The 12560-nt window shown below is 37.5% G+C and overlaps 1 protein-coding gene across 3 annotated transcripts in view; it reads right to left on the reverse strand.

The window, feature by feature from the left end:
• Positions 1–12560, reverse strand: part of SESN1 (sestrin 1) — a 106793-nt gene that overhangs the window by 93041 nt on the left and 1192 nt on the right. The gene's annotated exons all lie outside the window — the stretch shown is intronic.

Here is a 12560-nt window from a genome sequence, read left to right on the forward strand (position 1 = left end):
TTATGTGATAAGGTATATATGAAACAGATACATTTTGTGTTTAGATTTGGGTTACATCCCCAAGATATCTCATTATACATAAGCAAATATTCCAAAACAAAAAAAAAAATTTGAAATCTGAAACATTTCTGGTCCCAAGTATTTTGTTTTGTTTTGTTTTGAAACAGGGCCTCCCTCTGTTGCCCAGGCTGGAGTGCAGTGGTGCAATCTTGACTTACTGCAGCCTTGACCTCCTGGGCTCAAGCAATACTCCCACCTTAACCTCCCAAGTAGCTGGGACCACAGGCATGCACCACTATGCCCAGCTAATGTTTATATTTTTTGTAGAGATTAGGTCTCACTATGTTGCCCAAGCAGGTGTTGAATTCTGGGCTCAAGCAATCCACCAAAATCCTGGGAACACAAGTGTGAGCCGTGATGCCCAGCCTGGTCTTAAGCATTTTGGATAAGACATATTCAACTTGTATTAGCTATGATAACTTGGGCAAGTTTTTAACCCATCTGGGCCTTGTTTTTTCTTGACAGAGAAAATGGAAATAAAAATATCTACCCATACAATGTTGTGCAGGTTGAATGAATTATTACATGAAAAGGGCTAAGGGTTAGGTGTGGCATACAGAATGCCTTTTCTTCTTATTTTCAAAAGCATACAGACTGCTAATGGCGTTTTAAGACAACCTGATTCCAATCCCACGGCACATTTTAAAGCAGACAGGAAAGTCTGGTGCCACCTCTGCCCCTCTCCTCCCATCCACCCCAACTCACAGAAGATAAAAGAGGCAGGCATGGGAGCTCAGAAGGAGCCCCAAAGACACCTGCCACATATTACCAAGCAAATTCAACCCTTGTTTAGTTACCTTCTTCTAAATTATATCAAACTGTCTGATAGAGAAAGCACTGTTTTGAAGACTTTCTGCTTAATATATCAAGCTCCCATTGGGTGAAGCACAGTAGAAACACTGATAGGGCAGCTCTAATGTCCTCATTAGACCCTCAAGGAAAGAAACTTCTGTAGTAGGTAACTTGCTTGGAGTACTAGACATGAATCAACCAGGAGCAGAGTATTCGGTTGCTTACTGGCAATACCAGCATACAAACAATCACTTACTTTTCTATATTATGTGTCCCTGAAGACATGCTGAAAGTTAAATGTTTATAAGTAGAATAAGAGACTAACACAGTGTAAGGGAAATCCAGTTCCCAGAGAGCTAAAGCAGTATTTATAAAATCCTTATAGTTCCTAGAGGCATTATTTCCCCTAGGACCAATGAACCTTCAAAGTAGTTTAAAACTTTCTCAGTTGCTTGGAGACTTGGGGGACTCTAAGGGCAAATAGTGCTAGAGGGCTCAACTTCCTATCTCCTCCCCTAGAGGAGGGAGGCAGAATAGAATACTAAGTACTCACATTCACTGAGCGCTTACTGGGTTCCAGTAAGCATTGCTCATAACTCTGTAAGGGAACTGAGGCTTAAGGAGGTTATGTAACTTGCCCAGTCACACAGTTTGGCAGAGCAGGACTTAAACCCGGTCTGACTAACTTCACAGCCCATGGTCTTGACCATTATCCTCCAATGCTGTCCAGGTACTGAAGCACAAGCTTTGGCTGTGGGCCTCTCCATGTGCACTTGATTACCCGGATGACCCATGCAGCTGCCTCCCCGCAACCTCTCCCTGCTGGTGCCATGCTGGCATACCAGAATGACGCTGGCCTCCAATGAAGGGCTGGTTCCTCCAGATCTGCTGTCACTTTGGGCAACTACTAACACACTGGGGCAGTGGTACCCTATGACACAATGTATTAAAATAGAATTTAATGTACAAAAGACAATCAGGGATTTTCAATACATGTGGATACAAAGTGCGGGATGTATGAAAGTCAATCACATAAAAATCAAGTCTATTTCTAAACTAATGGCAGTTTCAAGTTTGACTCATTAGATGGAAGACCTAGATCAAATTCATCATTATCATTATCATCATCATCATCACCATCACCACCATCAATATTTGTTGTGCACTTACTATGTGTTAGGCTTACTTCTACATGCTTTACATGTTCAAATAATTCTCAAACCCACTGTATGAAGTATTATTATTCTCATTTTACAGATAAGTAAACAAAGGTTCAAAGAGTTTATTCATAGTTAAATTTGTACAGTATACTAAAGTTTACAAAATGCTTTACCAATGTCATCTCTTAATTTTTAGAACCATACCACAAGGGAGATAATAAAATGTCAATTACTAGATGAGGAAACTGAGACTATAGAGGTTAATTTATTCATGAGCACATGGCTGGTAAGAAAATTCAACATATCTTTATACCATTCTGAAGTAAGATCTCTAGTCAAAGTGAGACTCTGGATATTTAGAATGGATGGTCAGGAAATAAAGTAAACCAGAAATAAAAAGGTTTTTTTTGTTTTTTAAAGTATGACCTTTATTAAACTTAAGTGAAGTATATATAGCCTTTTCTTTCCCATGTCAAAAAATAGATAAGCATAGGGTTTGGCAGATAGTAGATAAACACACACATACAAATCTAATGAATGAAACGAGAAGAAATGATTCATTAGGTTCAATAGTAAAATTTACATTGTCTCAATAAAATTTCAATTTTTCATACTCAGAATGTCTGTCATCAACAAAGGTCATATGTTATAGTTTAAGTCAGTCAATGTATATATTAACTTGTTAAATGAGAAAGTAGATACATCTTAATTTGAGATATAATCACTATCAATGACTTTGAGAGATCTTACACTGTGAGAAAACCTGTCTCCCTAACATTTAAATCACTTTTTACTTTTGAAAGGCTTCTCTTAAATATGTCCTTCAGTACCATTGAACGTATCACTCTACCACTATTTTGCAAGGCTCAGTCTTTATCACGTGATTGGAAGAATTTCTTGCTGTGTTTAGGCTATGAATAGCATTTGAAAAATTACTCAGTTATAATTATAGACAGCTAACACCTGCCAACTAGCTAGAAAATGAAATCATGTAAAATTTAAAGACAAGTGTGCAGTGCTTGTCAAACACAGAGGTATCAAAACAGTAAATGCTCACTTTTAGTAAGGTAAACTAAGATTCTAATTAGACTTTACTAAACATTACACATAAAATTAATAAATTATTCTAGCCATATGGTTAATATTTTAAGGCATATATATTTGCCAGCTTGTCAATTTAAACAACTTTTAAGTTAAAATACTAAATGAACACTGTTCACTAAATGAATATTCAATTCACTAATGTATATTCACTAATGTATATTCAATAAATGATTACATATACATATTAAAGTTTATTTGGGTAGTATAAACCACAAAGCTCATGTCATAAATTTTTTTCCCTTTAGTATTGTTTAAAAGCTTAGGAATTAGGCCGGGCACGGTGGCTCATGCCTGTAATCCTAGCACTTTGGGAGGCCAAGACAGGCGGGTCACTTGAGGTCAGGGGTTGGAAACCAGCCTGGCCAACATGGTGAAATCTCTACTAAATCTCTACTAAAAATATAGCCGGGCGTTGTGGCAGGCGCCTGTAATCCCAGCCACTTGGGAGGCTGAGGCAGGAGAATCACTTGAACCTTGAGGTGGAGGCTGCAGTGAGCTGAAATCACGCCATTGCAATCCAGCCTGGGCAACAAGAGCAAAAGTCTCAAAAAAAGAAAAACAAAAACAAAACAACAACAAAAAAGAAAACAAAACAAACAAATGAAAAATAAATAAAAGCTTAGGAATTGTCCTAAGGTGATTTTATAATAAATAAAAGAATTTACAATTCTAGGAAGACCTTCTCTAACTTTTAAAATTAAAAATAAGGTAATATTTATGTAAAATATAAAGCTAAAAGTATCTAGTTTTTCCAAGGTAATTCCCTATTTCATTACAATCTATCAGATTTCTTTACATGAGAAGGCAGATAATTATTGTGTTGCCAAATTTAACATGAATTTTTTTTGTTACAAACTCAAGGTTGTTTTTAATCTATTTATTTGAAAAATGTGCCACAAACTGTGAGTCTACTTGTAATAGACAGATTTTAATAATACCAACTGGGAAAATCTAATAAATGCTCCTAATAGTCATTCTACAGAAACTCTCAAAGTATCTCCAGTGAAAAAAGCACTTTTAAAAAAACATGCATCTTTCAAAGTTTTTTTTTTTTTCTTCTATACACTAACTTTATAGTACATGGATGTTTATTGACACTGGCTTAACTTGGTGTAGCAACCAACAGGAAAAAAAAACAAGCATAAAAATAATGTTCCCAAAGTGTGACTATCTAGCGAAGGTTTTCATACCTAAATTTCTAGTCTGTCAATGCCCCAGAAATACAATCACCGGCCGGTTGCGGTGGCTCATGCCTGTAAATCCCAGCACTTTGGGAGGCTGAGGCAGGCGGATCACAAGGTGAGGAGATCCAGACGATCCCGGCTATCGTGGTGAAATCCCGTCTCTATTAAAAATACAAAAAATTAGCTGGGCATGGTGGCGGGCGCCTGTAGTCCCAGCTACTCGGGAGGCTGAGGCAGGAGAATGGCGTGAACCCGGGAGGCGGAGCTTTCAGTGAGCCGAGATCGCGCCACTGCACTCCAACCTGGGCGACAGAGCGAGACTCTGTCTCACACACACACACACACACACACACACACACACACACACACACACACACACACACAAATACAATCACCAAATATTGTGAAGAATCCTTGAAATCTGATTTCCTGAGTATACTGTGCCAGCCTAGTTAAAGTACTAGGTAATTCCTTAAGGTCATTTGAAATCTTTCTCACTTAATGTAGTAAATGTGAGCTAGAAACAATGTGTCAAAGCAAACCCTACTTTCCACTAACTTCTATTTAAAATTTTAGATATTTTACCATGGTGTGAAAAAATAAACTGATATGAGAAATTCTGACAAAGTAGACATTAGAATTGGTGGCAAAGCTTGCTTGGTGCTGATGTACTTCCAGCAGCACTTTCATCCTTCTAAGCATTTTAAGCATGCTGCCCTCCCTGACCAGCATCAACTCTGTTCTTCCACAAATTCTAAGATTTTTCTCATGTCTATGGTTCCTTCCAGTCTATGCTAATTTGCTACAACATAAACACTGCCTATTTTTAAATTAGAAAATTCTTCATGATTAACACACAACCCGAAGTAGTGACCATTTTATTAAAATTTTAAGTGATTAAGAATCCTGTATTAGGCTGGGCGCAACGGCTCACACCTGTAATCTCAGCACTTTAGGAAGCCGAGGCAGGCAGATCACTTAAGGTCAGGAGTTCAAGACCAGCCTGGCCAACACGGTGAAACCTCATCTCTACTAAAAACTAGCCGGGTGTGGCTAGTTTTTAGTGTAATTTTTAGTTTTAGTGTAGTTTTTAGTGTAATTTTAAATTTTTTTTGTAATTTAGTGAATTTAGTCTACATTTTTTGTAATTTAGTGTAGTTTTTAGTGTAATTTTAGTGTAGTTTTTAGTGTAATTACATGCCTGTAATCCCAGCTTCTCGGAAGGCTGAGGCAGGGAGAATTGCTTGAACCCGGGAGGTGGAGGTTGCAGTGAGCCAAGATAATGCCACTGCACTCCAGTGTGGGCAACAGAGTGAGACTCCATTTCAAAAAAAAAAAAGAATCCTTTATTATACCCACGATTCCACAGCTACTTTCTGTCAGACCAAAGTTTCAACAATCCTTAAGTTAGCAGTTTGAATTATTAATTTATTACCTATTCAAATGGTAAAAAGATATTTTGCAAATTTCTAATGGCTTATCAAAAGAAAAATAAATATAACTCTAAACAAAGACAACAGCACACCTATTTTCTAATTCTTTTACTTCATAAATGGTCTGCACATACAGCACTTTAAGGACACAAGTGTTGAAAATGAGAAAAAAATTCTAATTAAGCCATTGTTTTAGAGGATCCTTCATGATGTCATGAACAACCCATGATCTTAAAGTAAAATTTACTATGCAAGTGTTTAACATCTTTGTACAAAATACTGTATCCCATTTGTAAACAAAATAACTGTGTTAGAAAAATATTTTTTAAATGAATCAGTTTTTTTTTCATGTTAGAGGTCACTGCAACAGGAATAAAATAGACAAAATTGGGCAGGGCACAGTGGCTCATGCCCGTAATCCTAGCACTTTCGGAGGCCGAGGCGGGTGGATCGCAAGGTCAGGAGTTCAAGACCAGCCTGTCCAACATGGTGTAACCCCGTCTCTACTAAAAACTAGCCAGGTGTGGTGGCGCCCACCTGTAATCCCAGCTACTCAGGAGGCTGAGGCAGGAGAATCGCTTGAACCCGGGAGGCAGAGGTTGTAGTGAGCCAAGATCGTGCCACTGCACTACATGGGCGACAGAGTGAGACTGCATCTCAAAAAACAAAATAAAACAAAATAGATGAAATCTGAAAACATAAGAGTATTGTTGTTAATTTTGATCTTTCTGAAGAGTCAAAACATAGGACAAGATGTATTTATATATTATAAAGAAGACACTGAGTATAGATAGTACAGATATAATTCCTACTATAAGTCAGAAAGTTAAAAAAGATTGGCTCTGTCTTCAAACAATTTAGAAAAAAAAAGTTAAAGATTTGCCTTCAATTTCTTCACACTCTTTATCCAAAGAAGGACAGAAAACCTGAGAATAAAGAATATTCTCTGAGCCTCAAAAGCAAGGAAGGAAAGCGGTCAAAGACAGGAATGAGAGGAGGCACTGAGAAGTAAGCCACAAGGCTTTCTGAGGTAAAGGGACCGAGTTCTCAATGTATCAATAAAATAAGAAAGGCCAGAAAATAGTGGTATGGAAGAGAGAAGCTTAGTGTAAATATTGAAAGAGGACTCTCATATTTGCTGTGATATCTAAGAGTCAGCAGTGAATGTTTGACAAGCACTACCTTAGACTTTCGGCTCTCACTAAAAGGCAGTTAAAAAAAAAATCAAAACAAAACAATCATTTAAAAAGACCAAATCTGCTTCTAGAATGTCTCCAATCTGTTATGTTATATTTTATAGCCCCACTATAAATGAATTAAGTATGCTTCTAATCTAATCAGATCCAAATTATAAATAGACCAAATGATATATTATCTAGTTAGATACACATGCAGTTTTAATGGAAGCCTGTAATTAGGCCTGACTGCCTTCTGTCCTGCTTCTACTCATTGAGAAATTTTCTGTTCAAGTGATGGGGTGGGGGATGGGGGTGGTGGTCTCCTGGTCCTTAGGGGCTGAATGCTGATTAGTCCAAACCAAAAATAGAAATGCCCAATTTCCTCATCAATGACTGGCTTAGAAAAGGGCATGTGACCCAATCCCAGTCAATAGAAACTGAGAGGAAGTCTGCTAGAGGGTTTCTGGGAAAGTTTTTCTTCCCTAAGAGAGAGACACTGGGAAGAAATTCTTTTCTTAGCTGCAGAGAGTCATGTCTGCACATGGTGCCTGGAATAGCATGCTGTAGGAATGGAGACATCACTTGCTATGCTGAGGAAAGGAGAAGAAAAAAAGAAAGCAGACAAGTAATGTAGTTGAGCCAATGAATCAATCAAGCTTGGAACTGCCAACCTCCAGACTTATTATGTGAAATAATAAACTTCTTGTTAGATCTTCAATCTATTTATTACTCAATTGGATACCAACTAGATATTGCAACTCCAACTGTAGCTCTAACAGCTACAAATATGCCTCATACCCAACAATGAAAGTTTTATTTCTCCTGGAGGAGGGGGGTGTAATAATCACTTTACTAAATGAAAGCCTCCTCTACCCCACTTACCAAAGATAAGTATTTTGTTGCTTATTCTAAATTTTCTATCTTAAGCCAATTTACTTTCAGACAGTATTGATTGCTGGCAAACTTATGAAAATATGATCAAATGATCATTCTTGGAAAAGTACTTGGCTATTCTGGATATGCCTCAAAATCTTTTGATACATATGTGTTCTCACATTTTCCTCCTTAATTACATGTATCATCACGAATATAGTTCACCAGTAGACTATATTAGTAAAGTGGGCCAGTATTAATACTCCCATTCCCTTATTTAGAGAACCCAGAGTATCAAAAGGTGTAATTCTTCTTAAGTTTCTTTAAAAACCCAATATAAATAAAGCCTTGGATGAGACTAGAAAACCTTCTTCAAAAGCAGGAAACAACACTTACTGATCTTCAAGTCCCAAGAACAGTGCCTGTCTGGCCCAGCATATTTCTCAAAAATGTCAATATATTTAAACATGTTGATGTGGAATCAATAAATCGAGAACTGGGGTATAAACAAAAGATGCTATCTCTCAACGTGTCATTATTTTTTTTCTAAATAGATTTAGCTCCTTGGAATTGAATCCATTCTACCACCTTGTCATCATTTCTCCCCTGCCAACTATAGCCCTCCGAGCTGACCTACAGCAATTCAGGGCCTTGAGGAGCAACTACAGAAATTGCATATGCACCGCAGCTTTTGCTGCTTTACTAATGAATAACAGAAAGCATTATGGAGTGCTACATTTGAATTAATATTTGCTTTCTCATGCAAGGCTGAAGCTAAAATGGTAGGCAGTGAAGCTGGAGAGGTAAAGCCAGATAATGCTGGGTACTATGTGACATAGAAGTTTAAATTCTATTCTATTCTAAAGGGCCTTTGCCAGTAAAGTTACATAGATTTCCATTTTAGATAAATGGCTCTACAGCTATGTGGAGGAGAGATATAGAAGTGGAGGGTGAGTTTAATCTGGAGAAGTGAGAGATAGCAATGACAGAACTAGAAGAGTGGTATCGGGGGCAGAAATTCATTTAGGAGCTATTTCTACTTGGATATCTCACAGACAACTTAAACTCAACATGTCTAAAACAGCATTCATTTTTCCCCTAAATTGACCCCCTGCCACTCTTGTGTCTCAGAAAGTAACTGCACAATTCACCAAGTACCTCAAGCCAGAAACTTTAGAGCCACGCTTAATTTTGTTATTTTCCTCATCTTCTAAATCCAACTAAATACTATATCCTGTGGTTTCTAACTCCTTGATATCTACCAGACCCATTTTAATTTTTTCCACTCCCTCCTGCCCTACCTCACATCCTAGTCTGCTAGTACTTTTGTCATAGGCTACTAGGACAACCTCCCAACTGATGTCACACATCCACTTTTGACCATGGAAATCCATTTTCTAGAGTGATCCTTCTGATGCACTATCAATCACTACACTACCTTGCTCAAAATCCCCCAATGGCTTCCATTATTTCTATGATAAAGTCCACAACCCTTAACATAGCCTACAAGCCCCTCTGGGGTCTGGTTTCTGCCGAGTAATAGTAGGCATACCTAACATTAACTGAGCATTCCTTATATGCTAGGCACTGTGCTATGCTTTGCAAACATCATTTATTTTATTCTCACAGCAACATTATGAGGCAGGAATCATAAGCATCATGCTCATTTTGCAGATGAGGAAAGTGAATCAAGGAGAGATTATGTAACTTATTCAAAGTTGTAGAGCTAATAAAGTAGTCCCACACTGCATAACATTTCAGCTGATGACAGACCCCCCATATACAACAGTGGTCTCATAAGATTACACACTTGACCCTTAAACACCAAGGGGGTTAGGGGGCCAACCCTCCACACAGTTGAAAATCTGTGTATAACTTTTGACTCCCTCCAAACTCAGCCAACAATAGCCTACTGTTGACTGGAAACCTTACTGATAATAGTCCATTAATACATATTTTGTATGTTATACATATTATATACTGTATTCTTACACTAAAATAAGCTAGAGAAAAGAAAATGTTATTAAGAAAATCATAATGAAGAGATCATATATTTACCATTAAGTGGACATGGATAATCATAAAGATCTTCATTCTTATGGTCTTCAGTTTGAGTACACTGATGAGGAGGATCAAGAGGAGGGGTTGGGCATGTTATCTTAGGGGTGATAGAGGTGGAATAGGCAGAAGGAGAGGCAGAAAAGGCAGGCACACTCAAGTGTAACTTTTGTTTGTTTATTTGAAACAGGGTTTTGCTCTGTCACCAGAGGGCTGGAGGGCAATGACACAATCATAGCTCACTGCAACCTCGAACTCTTGGGCTCAAGAGATCCTCCTGCCTCAGCCTCCTGAGTAGCTGGTACTACAGGTGTGCTCCACTGCACCCAGCTAATTTTTTTTTCTTAACTTTTTGTAGAGATGGGTCTTGCTATGTTGTTCAAGCTGGTCTCCAACTCCTAACCTCAGGAGATTTTTCCACCTCAGCCTTCCAAAGTGCTGGGATTATAGGTGTGAGCCACCCCACCCAACTTAGTATAACTTCTATTGAAAAAACAATCTTCCTATAAGTGGACTCATGCAGTTCAAACCTATGCTGTTCAAGGGTCAATTGTAATTTTATATTATTACTCTACCTTTTCTATGTTTAGATACACAAACACCTACCATTGTATTACAATTGCTAAAGTGTATTCAGTTCAGTGACATGCTGTACAGGTTTGTAGCCTAGAAACAACAGGCTATATACCACATAGCCTTGGTGTGTAGTAGGCTATACCATCTAGGTTTGTGTAATTTCACCCTGCGATATTCACACAAATATGATACCACCTAATGATGCATTTCTCAGAGTGTATCAATGTCATTAAGTGACACATGACAGTATCGGAGCCAGGTCTGCCAAACTCCAGAGTATGTCCTCTTAAGCTATTCATGCCACCCTCAAACTGTCTGCCCCAGCCATATTGCATTACTTTCAGCTCCTAGAACTCATTTGCTCTCCTTGTCATGAGGCCTTCATACATACTGTTCCCTATGTCTGGAATGTCCCCTCACAAATCTCACCTTTACATGGATAATATTTATTCATTCATCATGTCTTTGCTTAAATGTCATTGCCTCAGGAAAGCTTTCCCTTACTATCTAAAATTGAATTTTTTATTTGTTTACTTCTTTATGGTCTGTTTCCCTTTGGTATAATGTCAAAATTGTTACCACTGGTCCTCAGTTCTCAGAATGACATTCAGCAGGGGTTCAATAAACATTTGTTGCAAAACTGCATGCATAAATGAATGATGCTGGGTGGAAACTCCCTAAATTGAAAACTTCATCTATTCAGACTACTGATGAAAAACAGAAAGAAGGAAAGTATAAATTTGTTCATCCACTGGATATTTATTTAGTAGCTTCCAGGTCCCAGCCAATACTCTTAAGAACTCACAGCCTTCCTATGGGAGACAGACACATAAGCATGTGTTTATAACACAATATAAGTAAAGTGCCTGTTATAATTGTACCATAGATGCAGAGATGCAAAAAAAGAGTATGTCTATAGGGAACCTTCCCAGGAAAGGAAATTCTTGAGTCCTTTTGCAGGATGAATGAGTCTTGAAATATATATCGCATAGTCTATGTATTTCACTTATGAAAGGGAGAGAAGCATCTACTATATATACCAGAGCACTTTATATCTCATTTGATTCTCACAAGAGCTCTGTGTTGTTATTCCCATTTTACAGACGTGGAAATTCAAGCTAAGAAAGGTCAAGGAATTTGCCCAAGGTTACAGGCAAGGTCATTAGTAAAGGAGCGGAATTTGAGCCCAACTCTGACTCCAGTATCCATGTATTTATCATTATATTGAAATCCTTTGATACTATACTCCTCAGAGCCTGCTCACTTTTATTTTCAATATAACTCTTAACAAAATCGGTTATCTGGTTTCCCATTCTAATATAAATTAAGCAGCAAAATGAAAGATCAGGAAGAGACCAAAGTCAAGTATCCTGATGGCAAAGGAAACAAGAGAAAAACTATAAAAATTACACACAAAAAATATAAAAACTAATGGATCATATAGTCAGTCCTCCACCCTTTGCTGCACAATACTCGATATGCTTAATGATGACCCCATTATGGACAAAAATGGTTGTTATAGCCACTACAGTCTAGAAGATAGAGAAATAACTTTTTGTGTTTCAAAGGGTAAACTTCAGTTACCTAGTATATTAATTCCTCTCTGGTAACTCTGAATTGTGACAATTGTTTCCGAAGTGTTAGTGAGAAGGAATATCCCAAGATTTTAAATAGGGTCTTCATTTTGTCGATATTATTTTTCTGTTGCTTTAAACTAAATTCAAGCCAGTATATAAAAACTGTCAATTTTAACTTACATAGTTACCCAAGTACATTTTAAATTTTAAGAACCTCTCATACATGACTTTGGACAACACACGCAGATTGAGAAATGTAAAGATTGACAAGCATATATAAGGTGTTACTGAATATTCTCAATATCTAAAAACTTTTTTTTAAAAAAGTCTTCTAACACACCTTGTAATAAAACAAGATAAATTATGAACAAAATGGAGGAAAAACTATAATATTTTTAACCTGCTGCACTCATATCTTAAATAGCTACACATGTGAAAAAGAAACAATTCAGGCAAACACAGAGAAAGCTGGTTGAGCAATTTGCCATAAAAGTGCTTCTATCAAATACCCCACCTGGGTCCACCTTTTCAACATGAAAATGTTAGCTTTTTTAAGAGAGCTTTT

This window comes from Macaca mulatta, chromosome 4 (genome assembly GCF_049350105.2).
Source record: "Macaca mulatta isolate MMU2019108-1 chromosome 4, T2T-MMU8v2.0, whole genome shotgun sequence".
In the NCBI taxonomy this organism is placed as follows: domain Eukaryota; kingdom Metazoa; phylum Chordata; class Mammalia; order Primates; family Cercopithecidae; genus Macaca; species Macaca mulatta.